Source organism: Ambystoma mexicanum, chromosome 3p (genome assembly GCF_040938575.1).
Source record: "Ambystoma mexicanum isolate Mex_15411 chromosome 3p, UKY_AmexF1_1, whole genome shotgun sequence".
NCBI classification, from domain to species: Eukaryota; Metazoa; Chordata; class Amphibia; order Caudata; family Ambystomatidae; genus Ambystoma; species Ambystoma mexicanum.
In genome coordinates, this window is record NC_090925.1 from 184,607,336 (window position 1) to 184,619,711 (window position 12,376).

A 12,376-nucleotide genomic window follows, 5' to 3' on the forward strand; every position below is an offset into this window, starting at 1 on the left:
GGAGATGATATATAGTTCGTCTGACTTGATAAAGTCAGCGTGGAGGGTGGGCTGACATTGACTGGGGCATGGCAGGTGGACTGGCATTGAAGGGGCGTGGTGGGTGTGCTGGCATTGACTCGGGGCGTGGTGGGTGGGCTGGCATTGTGTGGGGGCGTGGTTGGTTGGCAGGCTTTGGCGTCCTTCCACGAGGGCCTCTGGGAAAGGGAAGCAGTGCCTGTGCCAGGTGACTGGTGCAGCTGGCATGACCGCTTCCTCGAACTGCCTGCAAAATAAACACGAGTGGGAAAATATATTTATTATTATCGTTTTACAATTTAGTACGGTATGTGAAAATGAAATCAGTGATTGGGAACATGCAATATTATTAATAATGGTAACACAAATGTCATAATTGGTACACTTCTAATACGCATGCATACATGTATATATTAGATTTTATTTTATATAACTGCGGAGCAAGTGCTGTACACATAGGAAACAGTTCCCCTGATACAATTACAAGGATAGCTGGAAAGATATGAAGAGAGAGGATACAGAGGTACACAGGCGGGAGATACAGAGGGTCACATGCGGGGGATCCAGAGGGTCACAGGCAGGGGATACAGAGGGTCACAGGCGGGGGTACAGAGGGTCACAGACAGGAGATATAGAGGGTCAGAGGCGAGGGATACACAGGGTCACAGGGTCACAGGCGGGGGATACAGAGGGTCACAGGCGAGAGATACAGAGGGTCACAGGCGGGGGATACAGAGGGTCACAGGCGGGGGATACAGAGGGTCACAGGCAGTAGATATAGAGGGTCACAGGCTAGGGATACACAGGGTCACAGGAGGGGGATACAGAGGGTCACAGACGGGAGGTACAGAGGGTCACAGGTGGGAGATACAGAGGGTAACAGGTGGGGGATCCAGAGGATCACAGGTGGGGGATGCAGGGGTCACAGGTGGGGGATAGAGAGGGTCACAGGCAGGGGATACAGAGGGTCACAGCTAGGGGATACAGAGGGTTACAGGTGGGAGATACAGAGGGTCACGGGCGAGGATACAGAGCGTCACAGGTGGGAGATACAGAGGATCACAGGCGGGGGATGCAGTGGGTCACAGGCGGAAGACACAAAGGGTCACAGGCAGGGGATTCAGAGGGTCACAGACAGGAGAAACAGAGGGTCACAGGCAGGGGATACAAAGGGTCACAGGTGGGGGATACAGACGGTCACATGCTGGAGATTCAGAGGGTCACAGGCAGGAGAAACAGTGGGTCGAAGGTGGGAAATACAGAGGGTCACAGGCGGGGATACAGATGGTCACAGGCGGGGGATACAGAGGGTCACAGGAGGGGGATACAGAGGGTCGCAAGTGGTACAGAGGGTAACAGGCGGGGGATACAGAGGGTCGCAGGTGGGGGATACAGAGGGTCACTGGCAGGGGATACAGAGGGTCATAGGTGGGCTATACAGAGGGTCACAGGTGGGGGATTCTGAGGGTCACAGGCGGGAGATACAGAGGGTCACAGGTGGGAGATACAGAGGGTCACAGGCGAGGGATACATAGGGTCACAGGCGGGGGATACAGAGGTTCACAGACAGGGGATACCGAGGGTCACAGGTGGAGGATACAGAGGGTCACAGGTGAGGATACAGAGGTTCACAGACAGGGGATACAGAGGGTCACAGGTGGGGGATACAGGTTAGGGGAGGAAATATGGACCCATTCAGGACCAGGGAGGTTTTGAAAATTATCGAAGATTTTTGGTATTTCATATTTTCCCGGCATAGTTGGCGCAAACTTCTTTACGGATTTTGTTTATTTTTTCGGTTCTTGGTTTTCAATCTGACGTTGTTCTCTCCTGGCTTCTGGTGTTGTGTTAATACCGCCATGGCTGCTTCTACTACTGATAACCATTAACAGTTTTGTATGACCAGCTACTCGTGCCAGGGTGGACACACAGGGGTGGTTATGACTAAGAACCTTGCACAGGCCATACGTTTGAATTGAACACCCTTATGGGGGCGGGAGGTGTTTTCATTACAAGAGGGGGCAACTTAAATATATACTGGATCTCGTTACAGGCTTCCCGTGGTCCCTTACCCAAGTCTCTGGAGTCTTGGAAGCAGTGGGAGTAGCTGGCAGGGAGAGCTGGAGAGGTGTCTCTGTGAGCCAGTCTTGCCAGGGCTCTATCCTGCTTCTTTCCTCTCCCCTCTCTTCTCATGATAACCTCCCTGGCCCTCAACTCTTCCTACTGTCTAGTCTTGCCTAGGGCAGTCCTGGCCCACCGGAACCTTCCTAATGTGTCTGCCTAGGAGACTGCTCTCCACCTTCCCCTTAGTCCCTCCTTTGCCAGCTGATGCCCCCCACCTTTGCTTCAGATCTGGATGTCATCCTGTCCTTATGCTCTCTTACTGTCACCCCGTTCAATGCCCCCTTCACCACTCACCAATGCAGCCTCCAAACCACCTTCTCGTCTTGGTGCTATCTTCTCCAGACTCATACCATCTCTCCTCAATGTTGTAATTCCCACCTCCTCTCTACCACCTTCGGTACCACCATTGCCCATTGCTGTCTCCATTAGCATCTGCTCTGTACCACTCCTAGGAACTGATGACACCTCCTCTGTGCCACCTCCAGACCCTAATGTCATCACCTCCACCACCTCATAGGGTCTTACCAGCTTCTCCTGCACCCATGATCTTCCCACCTCCTCCTGGCTTGCAGTCTGTCTTCATGATGTTACCGACTCCATGTTAGTCTCTTAGCTCTCACTACTTCCCCCTACTCCCCTTTTAAGCCACCTCTTTAACTGCCTCTCCCTTTCTGTCCCTCTCCCTCTCTCTCATCTCTCACCAACTATATCCAATGCCCAGCTACTCCCACAGTTCTAGCCTCCTGCTCCCCCAATCCACACTCACTGACTGGGCCTTTGACTTTTATGCTGTTGCCCGCAGGTTGTACCTTTGATTAGTGACTGCACTTGTGTCTTGTAATTGGCGTAGGATTGGGATTGGCTACTGACTCTGGGCACAGCCGGCCTCACTTTTGAGGTGGGCAACGCAACCAAACCTTCATCTTCATCTGGGTTGTTCCTCGTTTTATAGTGATTATTTCGAAACAAATGTTTCGAAAAACAAAAATTTCGAAACCAAAGTTTCGAAAACAAAAGCTGTGACATGCTATATTTAATATGCAAAGTGCATTTCTTTCGAAACCAATCCATCGTCAATAGTCATGGATTGGTTTCAATTGAAATGCACTTTCACATGTTAAAAGTAGCATTTCAATTTTTTTTTGTTTTTGTAACTTTGAAAAGTTACATGGAGCTGTCCAGTGCTGTAATTTCAGCACTGGACAGCACCATGTAATGTTTCAAAGTTTTAGTGTATACTGGGGGGTTCCCCCAACCCTAACCCAAGCCCCAACCCTTGCCCTACCCCATGTCGACGGCACTTTCACATTTTTTTCAACGAAATTGTCATTCGAAAGAATGGCATTTCGGCAAAAAAAAATCGTAAGTTTGCCATTCGAAACTTTTGTGATCGAAAAAATGACAGGACACCTTGTTCCTCATCTTGAACTTCACTCTGACCCCCAAGTCCCTCTTCTGTGTTGCCTGCGCTGGCCCTGCTCTTTGTTTACCTCTTCCTGTGACTTGCAAGCTGAAGATATTTGTAGTCCGCTTTCTAAACTCTCCGAGTGTCGGGAAATGTGTCCAGCGCAGGCCGAGACACCCGTGGTCAAGTGCTGTGAACTTCCAGCATTGCGCCATGCTTGGGTCCGTGGGGCTCCCAGCGGGTCTTGCCGGGAAGAGACTTCTCTGGTAACCAGTGACGGAATGGAAAAGCATTGCGGTTAATACTGCACATGTATGACATTGGCTTTGGCTGGAGTCTGGCGTTAGTTTTTCAGTGTTAGGGCTTTGGGGCTTCTAGAGTGAGCTGCAGGCTCACTCAGCTGGGAAGGGGAGCAGAGATTACTCAGGGACATGGATGGGTCAAGCAGACCAGGATTGGGATGAAAAGGGGGGGGGGCACAGTCAGTCACCAGCACTGTCCTGTACAGGAGAACTGTGTTTTCCCCCTGCCCTGTGACGGGACCAAGGGAGGGTATTGGAAGGTTCTCCCCATACTCCCCTCCCCCAGTCCCCCAGTTAGTGGGAACAATGCTACTAGTAATACACAAGCGTGTGGGAGCCCCTCTACTGAGAATGAAGATGCTTCAAATAACCTGCCATAAGGAATTCCTGCCACTCAGGCGGGTCTACAGCCACGGTGACCGCCAGATCACATCAGGTCACATCACATGCACCACGTCACACAAATCATGTCTCAAACATGACATACATCACATACATCATGTCACAGCATTCCCATACAGCACACCATTCAAGTCATGTCAGGTGCATGAAGTCACATGCATTATATCACAAACATGCCATACATAATTGCATGCATGCCACATATATAGCATACGACATAAATCACATCGCATACCCAGGGTCACAAATGTCTCACACAGATAATGGTTCATATGGTATATCACATTTTACACACATCACATATATCATGTCACAAAAGTAATATATAATTAGAATTGTTCTTTTATAACTCGCTTAATACCGAGTGGTTTCTCCCCATATACCATGTCATATGCATCATGTCATATATGTCACAGGTCACACAACATAAGTCAACTCAGATATGTTACATAAGTTACATCACATCAGCTAATTGACATAGATCACATCACATATATCACATGGGCCTAATCACGAGCAGCGAGACCAGCAATAGTGTTGCCAGGCGGTCTGCAAGACCACCTACAGTGCATTGCATCACATACATCATGTCATGTGACATATTTCACATCACATATGTCACATCACGTATGTTTTTTAAATTTATTTACATAACTTTACTCGGCATGTTTACCATAAAAGCATAAGAAACGCAGTCAAAGTGCAATATGTCACAGGAATCGCGACACTTGCTTTGAAATCCAAGATGGGTTCCAATGTCGGAGACACAACGCTAATATCATATACGTCACAATGGCGATGCCGAATAGAGCATCATAGAACAAGTGCAATTACTTCACATGTGTTCACAGTTCGATTGGTATAAAAAGTGAGGAAGAAAAAGCCTTGAGACCAGAGAAGCATCATTCATAGCCAGTGTGGACCCCCTTTGATGGTCTGAGCCATGCCCGAAATAAAAACCTTGATACAAAATGCACACTATTTAGATCATGGGTATTTTTACAAAGGTGCAAGGCTGGGCCTATATTTCTGCTATTGTTCAGCCTAAATAGAGGAAATTAATAACAGGATCTAAGCTCACAGTACCCCACACATAGCATCAAACAATGGAATACAGTTTCCTCACTAGCACCACAAGCCGGGCACAGCACTTCATTAGATGATTTCCAATTACTCGTAAAGGAAGCCACTTTCAGGGTGTTTGTGCACAGCTGGATATAAAGGGCACGTGCACGCCCAGGATTAATTACATCCAGATATTCTCGGAAGCCTGGAACTTGCTTGCTAATTGCATGCAGGCGCCCAGTGCCGAGAGTCACACAGTCCTGCTTCATCCGCTGCAGGACCGTTCTTTACCAATGGCTTGGCCTTCATAATTATGCTCTCTGGACAATCCCAGGGAGTTGCCAAGTTCAACCCGGCGAGTTCTAAATGCACGTGTTTAAACCACCAAGGGTTTGTGACCCGCTCAGGCTAAGAAAATGTTTAAGGGCTGCTCTGCAATGTGATAGGTCTGGGTTCGTCCAAATTCAAACCCAGTATAGCAATGGCTTTTTAAGAAGAGTCTGAGCTATAGGTGGACAGTTGCACTCCCAACGGAGGCTAGCTAGAGGGGCGCACCGAGATTATGTGTTATATGTTATGTCATGTTATCCATTTCGTACCGAGGTACAGCGCAAGTAACACCAAAAAGCAACCTGGTGCTACAAGACTGCGGAGGCACCGAAAGCCGGGCACAGGAAATCAAAAGAGCAGAGTTTTTAAAGCGCGGCTTAATTGCAACAATGTTGCATGAGCAAGGGTCTCGAAAAGGCGTTCTCAGCAACACTCAGTGGAGTGGCCTTCAGATGTCCCCGTAGTTCCACCCCGTGTAAGGCGGCGGCAGAAGCCTGTGCCTTGTAGAGTTGTAGGGCCGGGGAAACGGCCCTCCTGCCATGGTTATTAAAATGGCATCTAATTCCCCCACTGTCCTTAGTAATAGCCATTACTGATTTTAGGAGTGCCCTGAGGCCTTTGGGCGTTTTGCGCAATATAAGAAAAATATAGATAGATAGATAGATAGATAGATAGATAGATAGATAGATAGATAGATAGATAGATAGATAGATAGATAGATAGATAGATAGGAGTTGCTTGGACCAGAAGAGATTCTCGGTGAGTCTGATGTCCAGATAATCATACGTTGACACCAGTTCTAGGATATTACCTTTGACTTCGACCCTCATGGTCATCCTCTTGGCTGACTTATGCCGAAACCACATAGTTTTGGTCTTACCTGTGTTAAGCCCCAGGTCTAACTCTTTGCACTTACTAATAAAGATGTCTAGATCAGACCTTAGGCCCATAGGCAATGTGGACAAGATCACAGCATCGTCGGCAAAAGACAGGGCGGGGTACTTGTCGGGGCCTAACTTAGGAGGATCAAGGCAGGATGATTATAAATCTACAACTAGTTCATTGATGTTGATGCAGAAGAGCAAGGGGGTAGCACACAACCCTGATGTACCCCCCTCTCGACTGCCAAAGACTGTTAACTCCCTGACCAGTCTCCATTTTACTGCTGCCTTGTTATCTATCATAGAGGGATTGGATGTTAGCGAAAAGAGGCCCAGGAATACCCTTCTTCTTTAACACCTCCCATAGAAGACCCCATGGGACACTATTGAAGGCTGCACGAAGGTCAACAAAAACTGCATACACCCGGACCCGGCTGAGTTCTTTGTGTTTAACCAACACCAGACCCAGCCCAAGTCCATGATCGGTTGGACCAACACCCTGACGGAAACCAGCCTGTAGGTGGTAAATGGCTCCAGTTACATCTATTCACACTATAATGGATTCCTGGGGAAAAACCCTGTCGAGGACCCCAGAACTTTTATAACACAAAAAGTGGCAGGTGCTTGCAACTTGTCGATTGCTTCATATATTTATAGCATCAATCTAACTAACCCTCCAGTGGGGAACACATAGCGAACACAGCCGAGGCGGCTGGATTGAGTAGGTCCCTGAGGAATGCGCTAGAAATCGCACGCATCCCGATACTTTTTAACAGTCACACGTGCTCCATGATGCTATGACAACCATCACAGGGGGTGGGGTTCACTATACAAGATAGAGTGACTCACGTACATTCTACCATCATGTCAGCATGCTGATCCATGCTGAAGCCCTGAAGAAAGTGGTACACGGAAAGACACCACTGAAACCGGTCGGCCAAGATAGAACCCCTGCTGCAGAGAAGTAATAATGGGCAGGGCCATATTGCAGAGAATGAACATGCTCTCTGTTTCGCATTGTTTTAATTTCCTGTACAACAGGGTAGCAAATGTGTTGTGAAAAGACTCTTGCAGAGAGAAGGAGCCAGCCTGTAGATGCGCGGACCATCGGATGACAATTTTCTTGTTGGTGTAAGGAGCGGCGATCGGCACCCGCGAAAGTGACTAGCTGCACTACGTTTTTCAGATCTGCCCATCCTGTAGAGTTTTGGGAAAAGAACCTGAGGAGAGATAATTGGGTACAAAAGGAAGATCATCTAAGTTTTGTTTATTCAAGTACTCCCTAAAGAGTGAAATATTTTGAGGAAAGATACCTGGGGATCTAAGGAAGACCGTGATCTGACTGTTATCCAGATCAGAAAAAAGAAAACATTTTTTTTCCAAAATCCAGGGAGGATAGATATTTGGAATCGAGGCGATTAAGATCAGGCACAGAGGTAGTGCATACGTGTGAAGAGTATGATAACGCCATACACATGGGCACAACCCAGATACGAACGCACTGCAAGAAGGTTGGATAAGGTAGAGAATCCATATGCATGAGCAAGAAGATATCCTTTCGGTGGTCTGGCCCAGACGAAAGATAGAAGGGAGTGGAATAAAAGATCACTCACCAAATAGTTTAAGAAGACCAGAATGACATATGCAGAGTAAACTGGTGTAGTACATGCCATACCCCTGAAGAATTTCCTAGTCAACTGTGTAAAGTAAAAAGGAAAGAAACATGTCGGTTTCTGTTTTTGAATGTTGACTGTTTGAATGATTGAGTGACAGTTGTACAGATGATCAGAAGGAGCTGGGAATATTGTGTTCACCTGCCAATGCAGACAGGTGCCGACAACAGATCTCTATTGAAAACTTGCTCTATATAAAAATCAAGAGCTAAAGAACCAATGTACTAGGTAACAGATTGTGCATGGGACAATTTTGTCCAAGTAAAAAGTATGCTTAGAATTGTGTCTAAAACATGATAAATTATGCATTTTATTGATATGTATTTTATAAAATGAAAATAAATTGATATTTTTGATAAAAGTTGGTAGTAGTATGTTGGAATTTAATAGATAATAATACACACGACTGGGCAGACACAAAAGGTGCTTGGGAAGCAAGGGACCCTGTAAACAAATGTAATGTATTGTGAAAAGACTCTGTACCACATACAAACAAATTATGTACAATTGTGTCTTTAGAGACACCACCAGGTGATCTCTTTTTATACTAAAATAGGAACCTAGCAGGTCCTGCATTTTAAAGTGTCCCTGTTTGCAGAACAAAGGAAGAAATTAAAGGAAACAAGGAAATATACACGTTACCACTTAAGGGTGGACACAGAATCCAACACTCAAAAAACGGAGTGAGGGTGAAAAGAATCAGAAAGGATAAGTTTGCCTCTGCCTCTACACCCATATCTTAACTTCGAGCAAGACATTACAGCCTTTAAAGAAAAATTATAAGAGGGTTTAGAGTGATATAATCCAGTCACATCTGCCCTACTCACAGGCGGCTAAGTAAAATGTTGGCGTATATTTTCCCTGCGGCATCCAATAACGATATTGGTCTGTAGTTCCCCGGAATATCTCTACTGCCCTTTTTAAAAATGGGCACTATTTCTGTGTCGCACCAAGACGATGGAAAAAAACCCATAGATGCTGCGGAGTTGAATACACGGCACACGGTAGGTGCCCAAACGGCTATCTAGTCCTTAAAAAGGTCAATTGATATTTTATCAGGCCCAAGGGCCTCCCAGCTCCCTTTGCCGCTATAGCATCCTTCACCTCCCTGCCCAGAATTGGTACCTCAACACTCCCCCAGAACAGGTGGGGGACATTCTTCCGAACCACCACAGGTTCATCCGGTTCACTCTTGTAGTTATTGCTAAAGTGCTGGTGCCAGGAACCAGGTGGGATCTGACATGTTATTGGATCTGGAGCATTCAGATCCTTCCCCGATACCATTCTCCAAAAGCTGGCTGAATCGCCCTGCTTGCAGGCAACCTGCAAATCATCCCACATGTTCTCAACAAACAAAGACTTCTTGCCCTGAACAATCGATTTATAAGCTTCCCTTAATGATCATAGTTGTTGCTTATCGATCGGGTTTGCATTTTTCAAATAGACTAGCAGGTTATCCTTGTCTGCTCTGCATTCCCCATTAAACCAGCTCTTGAAAGTGAGGGCTGTCTGCCGTACCATCCCTGCTGGTTTGGCGTGATCAGCACCAGATCATTGAAACTGTTCATCACTGTAGCCTCTGCTGCATCCTCCTCACAGATTCTGGAGATGTGAGGTTCTACAGCAGCATAAAAGGATTGCTTATGGGCAAAAAGTCCACTTTTTTTTGTTTTGTTTTTTAAATATTTTTATTGGTTTTCAACAAACAAAATACAGTGCACCTAACATGATACACAAAAAAAAACACAAAAAGCAAATCCCCCCCCTAACTACCCACCCACCCCAAGAGTCTCTCCATCTGCAGTCATCCCATTTCTGTTTTCTGCTTGTGAGTCTTCCGATTCCAGTTCCACAAACTCCGGGCACGATAAGGAGGCAATCAGTTGTAGCCAGTCTGTCAGCGTTCCCTCCTCCCCACCCCTCCAAGCTGCTTCTCTCCAGGCTTCCGTCTCAGCCTCCGCCCATTTCAATAGGTCCCTCCGCCATGCCTCTAAGCTTGGTTTCGCCTGCGCCTTCCAGCCCATGGCTATTCTGCGCTTCGCTAGAATATATGCCAGATCTTTGAGCTTGCTGACGTGCTTAAGCTTGCCGGGTCTCGGGAATCCCCCCACCATACATGCCCATAGGGAATCCACTTTCAACTTTATCCCTTTTCTATTCAACCGGTCTGCTATTTCTTCCCAATATCTAACTATTTCCGGGCAGGCTCAGAACATATGCACCATCCTGCATTCTCCTCCTGACATTTTGGACAATATTGTGTGGCTCCATTTGTAAACTTCGTAACTTTCCCGGGCGTTAGGTACGCTCTGTGGGTAATATATAGTTGGACTTGCTGTAATCTAACATTTCTTGAAACTTTTTTGTGATATCTCTGCATCCTTTCCCATAAGCCGTCACTAATATTTTCTCCGCTTCCCTCCTCCCAGTCCTGTCTCAGTTGGGCCAGCTCCTTCCCCACCTTCGACATCAATATTTCATATACCCTGGAGATCTCATGGCCCCCCTCCGAGATTGTATGGAGCATTTCTATGCCTTCCTCTGGTTGTTGGGCTAAGGCTATCTCTGACCATGTCCTCTCTACTGGTCTCCGCAGCTGCGCGTACGTAATGAACTGGCCCCCATGCAAGCCTGTCTCTTCCGTTAGTGTTTCGAAATCTATTCTTCCCTCTCCCCTTCCACATATCCCCCAGGATTGTCACTCCCACGGGTTCCCAGTGTTCCCTGATTACCCTTCTCAGCTGATCGTCCACCCCTTTCAGGGTCACCAAGGGGACTTGTCAGGAGCACGGTGCCGGGCACCCAATCATTCTGCATGCTCTGTGCCAAATCTCCCTGCCCAGGAACAGCAACGCCAGATTCTCCCCCTTAGGGAGATCGGATACCCACATCCACTAATTTAAAAAGTAGGGTCTGCAATCCACCCTTAATAGCCTGGCTTCCGGCTTGACCTCCTCAGATAGCCATCTTGCTATGTATTGGAGTTGGGCTGCTAAATAATACACTTCAAAGTTAGGTAGCCTAATTCCCGCTCGGTCGTAATGATTCTGCAATTTCCATAGGGCCACTCTATTTCTAGAATTATGCCAAATAAACCCCCTGCATATGCTATGTAAACAAGTGAAGAAACTTTTTGGTATATTATATGGGACGTTTGCAAAGTAATGCAGCAGCCTCGGGAGTGCCACCATCTTGAGCAAGGCCGCCCCTCCCCATCATGGTCAGGGGCAACCGTGTCCAAAATGCCATGTTCCGTTCTAGGCCTCTAACTGCCTCCTCCGTGTTGTTCTTATGTTCTTCCGTCGCCTTATGGTATATCTTAACGCCCAGATATCGGAAGATGTCCACCGCCCACCCAATCAGCAGTACCGGCAACACCTCCAGGGGCAGCCCTTTGTATCTATCCAGGGGGAATATGGTGGATTTCTTGGGGTTAATCATTATACCCGACAGTATTGCGTAGCGCTCCAGGATGTATTGTAGGTTTTCTTCTGGGTATTGCAGATATAGCAGCATATCATCCGCATACAGCGAGATCAAATGCTTCCCCCATTCGTTTCAATTCCCACTTCCCCATATTGATATCTGAGATGCGCTGTTAGGGGTTCTAACGCTAAGATGAATAGCATTGGGGACCAGGGGCATCCTTGTCTGGTGCCTCTGCTTTGTGAAAACAAGGAAATAATATGAGGCAGGGTAACCAAAAAGGAAACACACCAAACACAGGTTACAAAGGAACATACAAAGCACTTTATTTTATACTGAATCCAGTTACAAAAGAACAGAACAAAATTCAGATAGCTATCGACCCTCAGTACAACACAGTGAACTCTGGCGTGGTTCGGTGGGCTCAGTGAGTGCAAATATTGATTGAAACAGTCAGGCTTTTATACATTTATCCAGCCTGTTGTCCAGCCTTTCTTCAGGTTAACCATTCCATAAATAAGTTACTGCTCTAGGGTCCCTTGCCAGGTCAAATCTAGTTCATCTTAGGTTTATACATTAACAAGAAGAAATGGTAATAATGTATGCTCTAGGCCTAACATTACAATGCAGGACTTAATTTATACAATATAGTTAAGCAGGTGTTCTCATTCAATTATAGATCAGTTTCGGTGATACAGGTAATCCATTGCACACAGGTCAGCAGAAGGACAAGGTCTCAGCTCATGACCC